The sequence below is a fragment of the Bufo bufo genome, chromosome 6 (assembly GCF_905171765.1).
Source record: "Bufo bufo chromosome 6, aBufBuf1.1, whole genome shotgun sequence".
Taxonomy (NCBI): Eukaryota; Metazoa; Chordata; class Amphibia; order Anura; family Bufonidae; genus Bufo; species Bufo bufo.
The window spans coordinates 405,599,248-405,611,942 of record NC_053394.1 but is presented as its reverse complement, the minus strand read 5'-3'; positions in this window follow the sequence as shown (position 1 = coordinate 405,611,942).

The window sequence follows — 12,695 nt, the reverse complement described above, 5'->3', positions numbered from 1 at the left end:
AGGCTCCACAAGTGTCCACACCCAGTGAAGGCTACACAACAAGTCACAGGGGAGTAAGCTGTCGTCTGCTAAAGAGACTGTTACTTGTTGTCACTGACTATGGCTGTGCTCTCTTTAACAGTCTCTGTAATCTCAAGCCTGTTGCCCACAAGAGACCAGTAACCATCCTTGTTCCAGTGCCATCGGTCATTTTCCTCCATTCTAGAGCAGGAGCCTCGTATACGACTCCAGAACCTGAACCCTCCTCAGTCAGGTCTGACCCCTGACAAGATAAAGACCTTGTCCCAGGAGCTCCTCAATGTCTGAGATCCCAGCAGTGACAGCATGTTCCCCTTTACATGACGCTATAGTCAGTGACAGCTGCAGCGGTGATGTCTGTATAAACTGGACTCTGGTCCATCACTCCAGACACCTAAAGCTGAAGCCTTCCTGAGTTCTGTCACTTCTCAATAGAAAGAAGTCAGTGTCTCTATCCAGTGAGTAAAGCTGGTAGTGGTCACTGTGTATACAGGTCACCACTGCTGGATAGACTGAGGAAGGGGCTGCAAGGCAGTATCTGCTCCAGAGGGAGAGGGGATCCATGGGAGAGAGCTGGTAGTGAATGGGTTAATGACCCCTCTGCCCCAGTAATCCTGACAGACAATGGCGGTGACTGTACACATACCTCTACCTGCACCGCTGGACACTACATATATGGGGGAGGGGGCTTATGTCCACAACAGCCCTAATCCTAACAGCACCAAGAGACGGTACTGAACACAGACACTTACCTAATGCTGCTACTTACCTCCAACTACCTCATATATGGGGAAGGCTAAAGGACCTTTCATGATGATACGACCATGTAACCATGTGTGGGAGGAGTCATGCTCCAGGCTATGCTGCTGGAGGGGGTTAAAGGACCTGTGGTGATGTCATGAACCATGTGACTGTGTGTGGGAGGAGTCAGGTTCCAGGCCATGCTACAGGAGGAGGTAAAGGACCTGTGATGATGTCATGACCATGTGATCATGTCTGGGAGGAGTTAGGCTGCACTGCAGGAGAAGGTAAAGGACCTGTGATGATGTCATAACCATGTGATCATGAGTGGGAGGAGTCAGACTGGAGGAGGTAAAGGACATTTGCTTACTCTACATAGCTCTGCAGACTGCAATGTCAATAGTAGAGGTGGGACGAATCCAATTTTTTTCGAATCCGAATCCGAAAAGGTTCTCGAATCTATCAAATCTTTTGAATCTCGAATCCTACGAATCCTGTACATAAGAATTGTGTGAACAGTGTAAGAAACAAAGTGATACAAACACTTATGGGGGGGATCTGGGGATGACACTGCTATGGGGGGATCTGTGGATGGCACTGTTATTGGGGATCTGTGGATGGCACTGTTATGGGGGGATCTGTGGATGGCACTGTTATGGGGGGGATCTGTGGATGGTACTGTTATGGGGGGATCTGTGGAGGACACTTATGGGGGATCTGTGGATGGCACTGTTATGGGGGATCTCTGGATGGCACTGTTATGGGGGATCTCTGTATGGCATTGTTATGGGGATCTCTGGATGGTACTGTGATGGGGGGGGGGGGGGGGATCTGTGGATGACACATATGCATCTTATGCTATGTGCCATCCACAGATCCTCCCATAACAGTGTCCCTGCAGTGTGAATGACCCCCAATACAGGGGCTGGGGGTCGGCATCTGGATTAGCAATGACAGCGGGGACCGATGCAGTCCCTGTATTCTAATGCACCGCTCACTGTTGTATAATCTTATTCTTATCTAACCTGTAGGCATTGTTAAAATATAATAATCATTTGTAATCCAGCTGTATTGCTTACAGCTAAGTTCCGTAGCAGAGAGGAGGGAGGAGGCAGGCCGGGAGGACGAGCGGGCGGCGCGTCACTCACTATGTCATGCACCTGCGCCGCCCACTTTATGAATGATGCAGGGTGCATGACGTAGTGAGTGAGTGACGAAGGGAGCCCGCCCGTCCTCCCGGCCTGCCTCCTCCCTGCTACAGAACTTAGCTGTAAGTAATACAGCTGGATTACAAATGATTATTGTATTTTAACAATGCCTACAGGTTAGATAAGAATAAGATTATACTACAGTGAGCGGGGACGGTGCATTAGCTGTCGGGATTCGTCGGATTCGAATTTTACAAAATAGGTCGGGATTCGAGTCCACGAATCCCTCGAATCTTGTTAGATTCGAGGGATTCGTTGATTCGACTGATTCGTCATCCCACCTCTAGTCAATAGTAACCCATAGCAACAGAAAACTAAGGGGCTGTTCACATGGCTAAGATCTGCCACTGATTCAGCAGCGTTTTCAGCTCCTAAATCCACATTCAAAAGTTTTCCCATTGAGTTTAATTTTTAAAACCACCTTGTGGACACAGTGTAAAGGTTTCTTCAGCAGCTGATTTTAAAAACGCTTCAGAACTGATTTGATTATCTCATAGAAGTCAATGGGAAAGCAAAGAAACCTCAACCAAATACTCTCCTAATACTCCTGTAAAAACTCTGGAGTAGCTCTTACTGGCAGGGACAGTACATGCCTTTCAAGGACCACTGGGTCAATGTTTTTTCTGGCAGCAGCGAGGCAGCACTCTGGTAACGAGGCCAGGTCCTTTTGACCCCCCCCCCCATGATTGGGGCAGCCTAGCTCCCAAACCAGGCACTTCTCCACCTCCTCCTCCATGGATGGTGGCCTGTCCCCAACAGCAGCAGAGCAAAGGGTCACTGGCACTACCCCTCCTTCCTATCATATGTGTCAAGTCACACCATGTTGGAGCTTATCGATCTGGGCGAGAGTAGCCACACGGCGAGCAGCTGCTGAAGTACATCAAGTAGCAAACATCCTGCTGGATGTCACCCAACCGACTCCAACTGGGCAAGGTGGTCACCCTGAACCTGGGCGAAATAACACATACTCCTATTAGCCTAGTGGTGCAACGCTTTCTAAATAAGTACACTGGATTGCGCAAAGTGGTGGCAAAGTCCAGGATAGCCATTCTTATGTGATGACGAACGCTCTCCTGGTGTCACGCCCTGCCCTGTGAGTGATCTGAGAAGATCTGTCAGACTTGCTGCACGTGAATCTATCTGACAGATTGCTTTGTTGTGGCTTTGGGCAGGATCCCACCACTCACAGGTTCTGCTCATTACTTTTGTAGTGATGCTATTTATACCTGCCTCTCACTATAGCCCTTGCGGTTTATAGTTTCTCCTGGCGTTCTCTGCTTGTGTTTGGTGGATCTCCTGCTCCCAGTTCATCTTCAGTTAAGTCCTCCTTCCTTCCCTTCTGTTGTTTGTACTGGCTAGGCCTTAGGTTGACGCTGTGCAAGGAACCGGTTGTCTTTTTGCCTGCTCCCTATCTGAGGGTTTGTGTCAGTTGCAGCAGGGCTTAGGTTCGTGTGCATGAACACTTCTACCATCGAGATTTATTCATGTTGGTAGCAGTCAGGGAAAGGCTCAGGGATTGTCAGGAGGTGACCTTTCCCTGTTCCCTAGCTGTGGGGCCTAGCCTGCTGTTTTGTTTAATTTAGTTGTGTTTGGTTTGCTTCCCTTCCCTCACCACCTGTGACATTATAAACCGCCCATACCGTTATTTTTTTCCCCTTGCTCTGTGCAAAATGGATGCTCTGGTTGATCGCATGCAGGGATTGTCTTTGGAGGTTGCTCACCTCCGCAATTCGGTTGCACTGTGTCAGAGATCTCTGGCGTCTGGCGCCACCGGTGCAAACCAGGTCAGCCTTGAACCAAAGGTCGCTCCCCGGATATGTTTTCTGGGGGAAGTGATAACTTTGTCCGGTTCAGGGAATCTTGCAAATTATATTTTCGTCTATGTTCGATTTCATCTGGTGATGAAAATCAAAGAGTGGGGATTATCATTTCTCTGCTAAAGGCCTCATGCACACGACCGTTGTTTGGGTCCGCATCCGAGCCGCGACCCATTTATTTTGATGGGGCTACAAAAGATGCGGACATCACTCCGTGTGCTGTCCGCATCCGTGGCTCCGTTCCGCTGCCCCGCTTAAAAAATATAACATGTCCTATTCTTGGCCACGCTTTGCGGACAAGTCTAGGCATTTATATTGCCGGCGCCCATTGCGGAAGGCAACACGGGCGCCTTCCCTTTTTTGCGGATCCGTGGTTTGCGGACCGCAAAAAAACAGCACGGTCGTGTGCATGAGGCCAAAAGGTGATGCGCAGTTTTGGGCTTTTTCTCTGCCAATCGGTTCTCAGTCCCTCTGATCGGTGGACGAATTTTTCAGAGCCCTGGGCCTGATTTATGATGACCCAGACTGGGTCTCTCTGGCCGAATTTAAGCTGCGTAGCTTGTGTCAGGGAGAACATAAGGCTGAGTCATATTGTGCTGAATTTAGAAGATAGGCGACTGACTCGGAGTGGAATGACCCTGCACTCCGTTGTCAGTTCTGTCAGGGGCTGTCTGAAAAACTAAAAGTTGCCCTTGCGTTTCATGAAAATACAGATTCTTTGGAGGCGGCCATGGCTCCAGCCGTAAGGATTGATAAACGTCTAAGGGAGAGGTGCAAGGTTCCCCTCAGGTAGGAGGCGCTGTCATTTGGGGAATCTGTCCCTCGGGGTAGAGTGAAACTTGAACCAGGGACTGGTGAGGAACCTATGCAGTTAGGTCAGGTCTCTTCTTGCCTTGGTAATATGTACTCTAGACTGTGCAGAGAAGACTGTGTTATTTCTGTGGTAAAGAAGGACATTTCGTTGGTGTATCCTTTCATTAAGCCTCAAAGTGGTAACGAAAAACAAAAGGGGGGTTCTTTAAAAAAAAAAAAAGTTCCCTTACACTTTGTAGCGTGCATGAAGAGTCAGAACAAGTATATTTGTATTCTACCTGCAGTTCCCGATTCCTCCTGCCTGCCATCGTGGCGTTAGACTCTAACAATATTGAATTAGAAGTATTTGTTGACAGTGGCGCAAGGGATAATCTTGTTGATTATCAATTTATTCAGAGTCATGGTTTTAGAACTAGCGCATTAAGCAAAGAGATACAACAACAAGAACAAAACATTTGTAAAGCGCTTTTCTCCCGTAGGACTCAAAGCGCATTATCAGCGCTTTACAAATGTTTTGTTGTTGTTGTTGTTGTATCTCTTTGCTTAATGCGCTAGTTCTAAAACCATGACTCTGAACAAATTGATAATCAACAAGATTAACCCCATGGCACGCAGGAGGAATCGGGTACTGCAGGTAGCATATATCAGTGTTTGCTATAGATTCCGCTTCTCTCAAAAAATGTCTAACTCATATTGTGCAGGATATTCATTTGAGGGTGGGTGATTCTCATGTTGAATCCATTTCTTGTTTTTAAAGGTTTGCCTGCTCCGCTGGTTCTGGGTTTACCATGGTTGACCAAACATAATCCTATTGTCACGGTGGGGAGTGACAATGTCAGGAATAAAGGGGAAGCAGCTAGGCCAGGACGCCGGAATCAGGGAGCAGGTCACCTCCTAAAGCTCATCCTAACTCCTCACGGTATGAGTGGACCTGGATGGTAGGACGGCTCATACCAGGATACCTTTGGCCCTGAGTTGCCCTGATAATCCCTCTCATAGGAGCAGGGGAGAGACGACCTGTTCTTCCAAGACACGGAAGGACAGGAGTCTCAAATTACCTAGATGCAGGGAAAAGAAGGAGACTGTATACAGTCTGCCGCAGCCACCACGACTGGAACCCGTGCAAAAGTACAGGAGCCCAAACACCAAATAGGACACCGTACAAACAAGAAGGTAGGGAAAGGACAAGAAGAAGACAAAGGGATGACATCGCAGATGACATCGATGTCCTACAAGGTGGCCCTAAAGGATAGAAAACCCTGGACTGGAGCAGAGCTCCAGCACCAATAACAGTTGAGGTACAACTGACTCAAGCCAGCGAGCCACAGGGGAAAAAAAACCTAGTGGCCATACCCGTCAGGGAGTTAACTCTTCCAACACCAGACAGAGGGAGGATACCACTAAAAGGGGAAGTGCACACACCAGCCAACAAGTAACACGTTACCACAGGCAACACCATGCGTGGCAACCATGTCACGGCGCACATAGCAAAAGCCGAGACACTGCCACCACATGCCATAACAGCAACACGTTGCCCAGGGCAACTTCAAGCATGGCAAAACTGTAATGGCGCACACAGCAAAGGCCGTGACACTTCCACCCCTCAAAGTCCCCCCCAACTGAAAAAGGGGAAACTAAACGGAACACCCAATAAACAACAGGGGGAGGGGGGTAAAAAGTAGCAGAATCAGCTTCAGTGCAAGGAGGTCTCTCCAAGACTGCCGCCAGCACGCCGGAACCACCTAGAAACCAGTTAGCCAGCCAACAAACAGCTCTGAGAGACCGCACTGAACGCTGCGTCCACCTCAGACCCAATTCACACAAGGTCGCTGCCAGCAAGCATTCCCCAACCAGCACACAGCCAGAACACCAAAGCAATGCAGCCAGCAACACAACACAAGCAACGAACCCCTGAGACATGGACAAGGGGAGACGCAAACACAAGTGTCGGTTCACACTAACTGCCACACCTGTCACAGAGAACCGCACTGTTAACAGCATCTCACACCATATACCCTCCCTCCGGAGGATAAGCATGCGTGCCAGAAAATGACAGGCGACACATGCTGGGCCCTCTTCCGAAGGCATACACAGAGGTGCCTTTGTAGGACATGCTGTCACGGTGGGCAGTTGGGAAAACCCCCCAACGCACAATGTCATAAGGTAGCAACTAAGCCAGGATGCTGGGATAAGGGAGCAGGTAACCTCCTAAAGCATCCCTAAATCTGTCCCTAGTCTCCTTTCTGTATGAGCCGACCCTGGATGGTAGGACGGCTCATACCAGAATACCTTTGGCCCTGAGTCACCCTGATAATCCCTCTCATAGGAGCAGGGTAGAGATGACCTGTTCTTCCAAGACACGGAAGAACAGGAGTCTCAAATGGCCTAGATGCAGGGAAAGGAAGGAGACTGTATACAGTAACTATAATGGCAGGTAAGCACACAGAAACACATTTACCTGCCGCAGCCACCACGACTGGAACCCGTGCAAAAGTACAGGAGCCCAAACACCAAATAGGACACCGTACAAACAACACACACACACAGGTATCCAGCACACCAGATACTGCCTGGACCCCATTCCGCAAGGTGCATGGCAGCCCCAGGCAGCGCTGCATACAAGCTGATGGTTCACCCCTCCGGGAAACCAGCCCCCTTCTGGAGGTAGACAAGGGAATGTCTAGCATACATGCTGGAAAACACAAACAACACAAACAACACACCAGACATGTATCAACAAACTAGACATAGCAACAAATCCCCAAATCAAACCCTCACCAAACAGACAACAGATAAGGTAGGTAAAGTACAAGGAGAAGACAAAGGGATGACATCGCAGATGACATCGATGTCCTACAAGGTGGCCCTCAAGGACTGGGCAGATAGAAAACCCACCAACGACAGTTGAGGTACAACTGAACCCTAGTGGCCACACCCCGTCAGGGAGTTAACCCTTCCAACATCAGACAGGGGTAGGATACCACTAAAAAGAGGAAGTGCACACACCAGCCAACAAGTAACACGTTACCACAGGCAACAGCATGTGTGTCAACCATGTCATGGCGTACACAGCAATAGCTGAGACAATGCCACAACATGCCACAGGCAACAGCATGCATGGTAACCATGTCATGTATCACACAGCAAAAGCCGAGACACTGCCACCACATGCCATAACAGCAACACGTTGCCCAGGGCAAAAGTGTCACGGTGCACACAGCAAAGGCCATGATACCTATCATTGATTGGCAAACTAGACAAATCAGTAATTGGATTGATTTTTGTATGGACAACTGTCTCGGCGCATCTATTTCTGGGGTATCCACTAAGGTGTTACCTCCGTTTCTTTCAGATTTTTCGGAGGGTGGAGATCAGGAGTTCCACCCCACTGAGAGTATAATTGTCCGATCAATCTTATTCCCAGAGCAAAATTGCCAAAATCTCAGTTATATAATCTTTCCCAACCTGAAAGAGTAGCTATGCAGGAGTATATTGCCGAGAGTTTGACAAAAGGACATATTAGACCATCTAAATCACCAATGGCAGCGGGCTTCTTTTTTGTAAAAAAAAAACAACAAAAAAACGGGTCCCTTAGACTGTGCCTAGATTTTCGGGAACTGAATCTCATTACTGTCCGTGACCCTTAACCCCTTCCCTTAATTCCGGATCTATTTGATCAGATTGTCGGTGCCAAGGTGTTTACTAAGTTGGATTTAAGAGGAGCTTATAATCTGATAAGAATCAGGGAAGGGGATGAATGGAAGACTGCCTTCAATACCCCTGAGGGTCACTTCGAGAACCTGGTTATGCCCTTTGGTTTAACTAATGCCACGGCAGTCTTCCAGCACCTTATCAATGAAATTTTTCATCATTTGGTGGGGAGGTTTATCGTTATTTACCTCGATGACATACTGATTTACTCACCCGATGTGAAGTCTCATCAGGATCATTTAAGACAAGTATTATTGATCCTTTGGGAGAATAAATTGTATGCTAAGTTGGAAAAATGTGTGTTTTCTGTTCAGGAACTGCAGTTTCTGGGTTACTTACTTTCTGCCTCAGGTTTTTGCATGGATCCCGAAAAGGTCTGTGCGGTACTAGAATGGGTCCGGCCGGAGAATCAGAAAGCTCTGATGCGGTTTTTAGGATTTACTAATTACTACAGGAAGTTCATCCTGAATTATACCACTATTGTCAAACCTTTGACCGATATGACTACGAAGGGTGCTGAGTTCTCTGTCTGGTCGGAAGAGGCATTACAGGCTTTTTCTGCAACTAAGGAATGTTTTGCTTCCGCTCCCATTCTGATGCAACCCGATGTGTCTCAAACCTTCATTATGGAGGTTGAAGTGTCAGAAGTGGGAGTCGGAGCAGTTTTGTCGCAGGTTCCCTCTCCTAGCAAATGGCATCCGTGTGCTTTTTTTCTCTAAGCTCAACTCTCTGCTGCCGAAAGAAATTATGATGTTGGGAATAGAGATGAACGAATTTTAAAAAAATTAGATTCGCCGATTCGCCGAGTTTTTGGGGAAAAAATTTGGTTAGATCCGAATTTATTCGCGGCGAATTTTGTTAAAAAAATAATATTTTTCCTGGCTGCACAGAGCCTTTATAGTGGTATAAAACACTGTGCCTTGCAGTAAACACGCATAGGGAGTCTGCTTTGGTAGTAAAATACTGTGAGTCCGTATGACATGCAGATGACAGGCGTCACTCTTAGAATCACTGCACACTTCACTTATTTGGGCAGTCACGGGGCCAAAACTGACCAAATAAGTCAAGTATGAACTCAGCCTTACAGGTCGATGTTAGCGCCAAGAAGAAGCGCACTCCTTTTAAACTGTCGTCAGCTGATTCCACAAGATGTCTACAGAAACGCTTATACAAGTAGAGCCCCCCCCTGACAGAGTGGAGAGGGTGTCAGCAGTAAGTTTGGGTCGACATCACTGTTTATTTTGCCCTTCCTCTGTGATCCGTCAGAACAATAACCCCCAAAAATCGAATCCTGTCTGTTGAGCATCCGCCTTCACTCGGTCAGCATTTGGTCAGTAATCCATCAGTATTGCTAATGTAACACCCCAGAGTTGTGTTACTAAACTCTTCTACCCCGCTACAATCTCCTAAGAGCATTAACCTTGTCATCTAATGTAATTTTATATTATATCTTCACAACTGTGCATTATAAGCCTTGTTAAATGTATATTGCTGTAATTTTCAAGTTCACCAGCAGGTGGCAGCAATGTTCTGGCAAGGATCTAAGTCAGTTTAGCACATCTAAGCAGGAATAGTTCATTCCAGTTTAGCTCCCCCCTCTGTGAGTAGAGTGGGCTGCGCCCACATCCTGCCTCATGGGTGAGAAGGAAGTTAGAGTCAGTGTGCCAGCCACACCTGTTGGGGAAGGCTTTGTGTTAGCCTTCAGGAGTCCCCCTGCATAGGGAACCAAGCCAGGATCTTGTCTCAGCTGAGACATTGATCATCATCCCCAGCCTGAGCACTGCAGCCTCGGCTGGATGAAGCAAGCAGACAAACTCCAGAATTCCAGGAAGAAAGCATACCCTGAGAAGATAACTGTGAGTAAAGTCCAGAGACCCAGGAGAAGCCATATTCCTCCTCAGCTAGTCAGTCCCCATACAGCAGAAGATAGAGAGTGCAGAAGCCAAATTCCTGCCACAGTATAGAGCTACAAAGCAGACGTCCTTTCCTGCAAGCTCCATATACATGAGAGAGCAGAAGATAAATCCCTGCCAACCATTGCCAATACCTGCTGGGATCTAAGACAAAAGCTGTATCTTGCTTGGATGAAAGTTACAATCAGTAAAGACAAGTTTGAACTTCACCAAAGGTCTGGATCTCAATTTCTGGTGCAAATTCCTCTATTACTCCCACTATCACTACCCTCAATTTATTGCAAGTGAGCCAGGAGTCCAGCCATACCCAGGTAGGAGACACCATTACCACTACCATACAGAGACATTACACCACTCTGGCATTCCTAAACTGGGACGTGCGTTACAACACCTTAAAGGGCCCTGTGACAGTACCCTGCGCACGCTGCAATTGGCGTCACAAACAAAACTATAGACTATCACCTACACCTGACCCAGCCATTGCATAATTTGGCATCAGAGTGCATACCCCGGTCCTGCTCACTGCATTTTTGGCATCACAAACAGGATCAGATCGAATTGTGTGCCTATCCCTGTCATAACCGGATCTAACTGTGTGCCAACAGAACCGGATCAAATTGTGTTCCTTAACAGAATCAAAGTGCATGTTTAACACTGCTACAAAGCCTGAAGATTGTGCAAAACCCTGAAAATTTACTTTATTGACTTAATTGCTGTGCCAGAAAGCGCTACACAGTGCGCACAAGCAGCCCAAGGGTTAATTCGCCATATTTCTGTAATGGCGCCGATTCTTCATGCCCTCTCAGGAGCGCAAAAATGCTGAATACGCCCCTCTAGAAGCGGGAAACCTAAATCCTGCCCACCAAAAACTCTGCGCTACAAGCCCAGGGAGTGAAGACTCCTGCCCTCAGGCTCCACCCTTACCTCCTGCACTCATCATGACAGAGGAATCAAGAAAGATGGCTGCCACCCTGGAAATTAATATGGCCGCCGCACTCAAGCCCGCTCCTGCGGAAGACCTCAACTGCCAAGTCATCCAGATACTGTAAGTGTCTGCACCACCAAGTGCCCCATCGCCAGCAACCGACGTCCTGGCCCAGGAACAAGCCGCGTCCTCCAAGGCGCCAAACGCAGTTCCAAAAACAGCCGCGACCACCGACGATGATCTGCAGGAGGCACCGGGAACCGGCCGCCCGGCCGCGACATCAGGTAGTAGCAGTCCCGCTCCCTGAGGCCCCGGTCCAACCCGTAGCTGCCCCTGCGCCGCGCCCGGTGGTACCTGACTTACCTACTAGGCCCAGAGAGAGCGCTCCTTCCCTGCTGTCACCACCACTAGCGATACCTTTGCCAGAGCCACTACAGCCAGGAGTTCTGAGCCCTTCTGCCCCAGCAGGAGTTCCTGATGTACAGCAGCTCACCGTAGCTTTGACCAGCCTCACTACCCAGACAGTACCAGGAACCGCCACAAGAGGTCAGTGGCGCTCCATCACAGCAGCCAGCCTGAGTTACAAGATGCAGGAGCGCCCTCTTGTGTTCCTTAACAGTTCCAGCAGTGATGAACAGGTCACCTGGCAGGATGACCTTATCCGTTGGAAAGATAATTGATAAATAGATAGAAGGCTGTATGATGAACTAACCCGTGGAGTACATTACAGGACTTGCTAAAAAGAGCGGAAGAACGGAAAAAGATAGAGTATGTTTAGTGGAGTAGAAGACTTGTCAGAAAGAAGAAAACGCATAAAAACATATACAAAAATTGTGGAGGAAAAAGAGCACAGAGAAAGGGAATTGTATGAAGCCTACAAAAATGCCAAGACTTCCTCTCAGCTGCCTGCTGAAGACAGCACACCTTATATGACTCTATCAGATCCGGCAGCCACTGAAAGTGACCTATCCACCAGTGAGGAGTCCACTGATACTGCTTCACATGCTCCAGAGTCACCACCAAATCCAGAGCTCTTAGCTATGAAAGACCAAGGGTCCGTCCTTTATTGCTGTCCAGAGAACCTGTCACCTACAAGGAAAAGGCCAAGGCCTACAGAGGATCCAACAGAAGAGGGTGAAGCTGCAGTTCCAAGTTCTGCCACAGAATGCCACCAGGAGATCGCAGATGAAGTTTCTGCTGGAGTTACAGCTTCTGAGAGCACACAGTTCAAAGAAGAACTTTTGCATCCTCGAATATGGGACCCAAGAGGAAGATTTCCAGACTTTCCTGTGAGGAAAACTACCCACTGTGGCAATTACCCACTACCTTGTGTGGATTACAATTAACTCCATTGTTTCCCATTGGATTACAAGTGACTTTTATTTGTTTCCAGAGGATTCTACACATATAGCATCGCTAGCGCTCCCTTCAGAATCGCGGCAGCGCAAAGAGATTTCCAATTCATTTAGCAAACCCGAATCGTGTAAATAGCAATTGAGAAAATTCAGGGTGCAATGTTGGTTTGTGAACACCAGCTGGCGCATGGAAC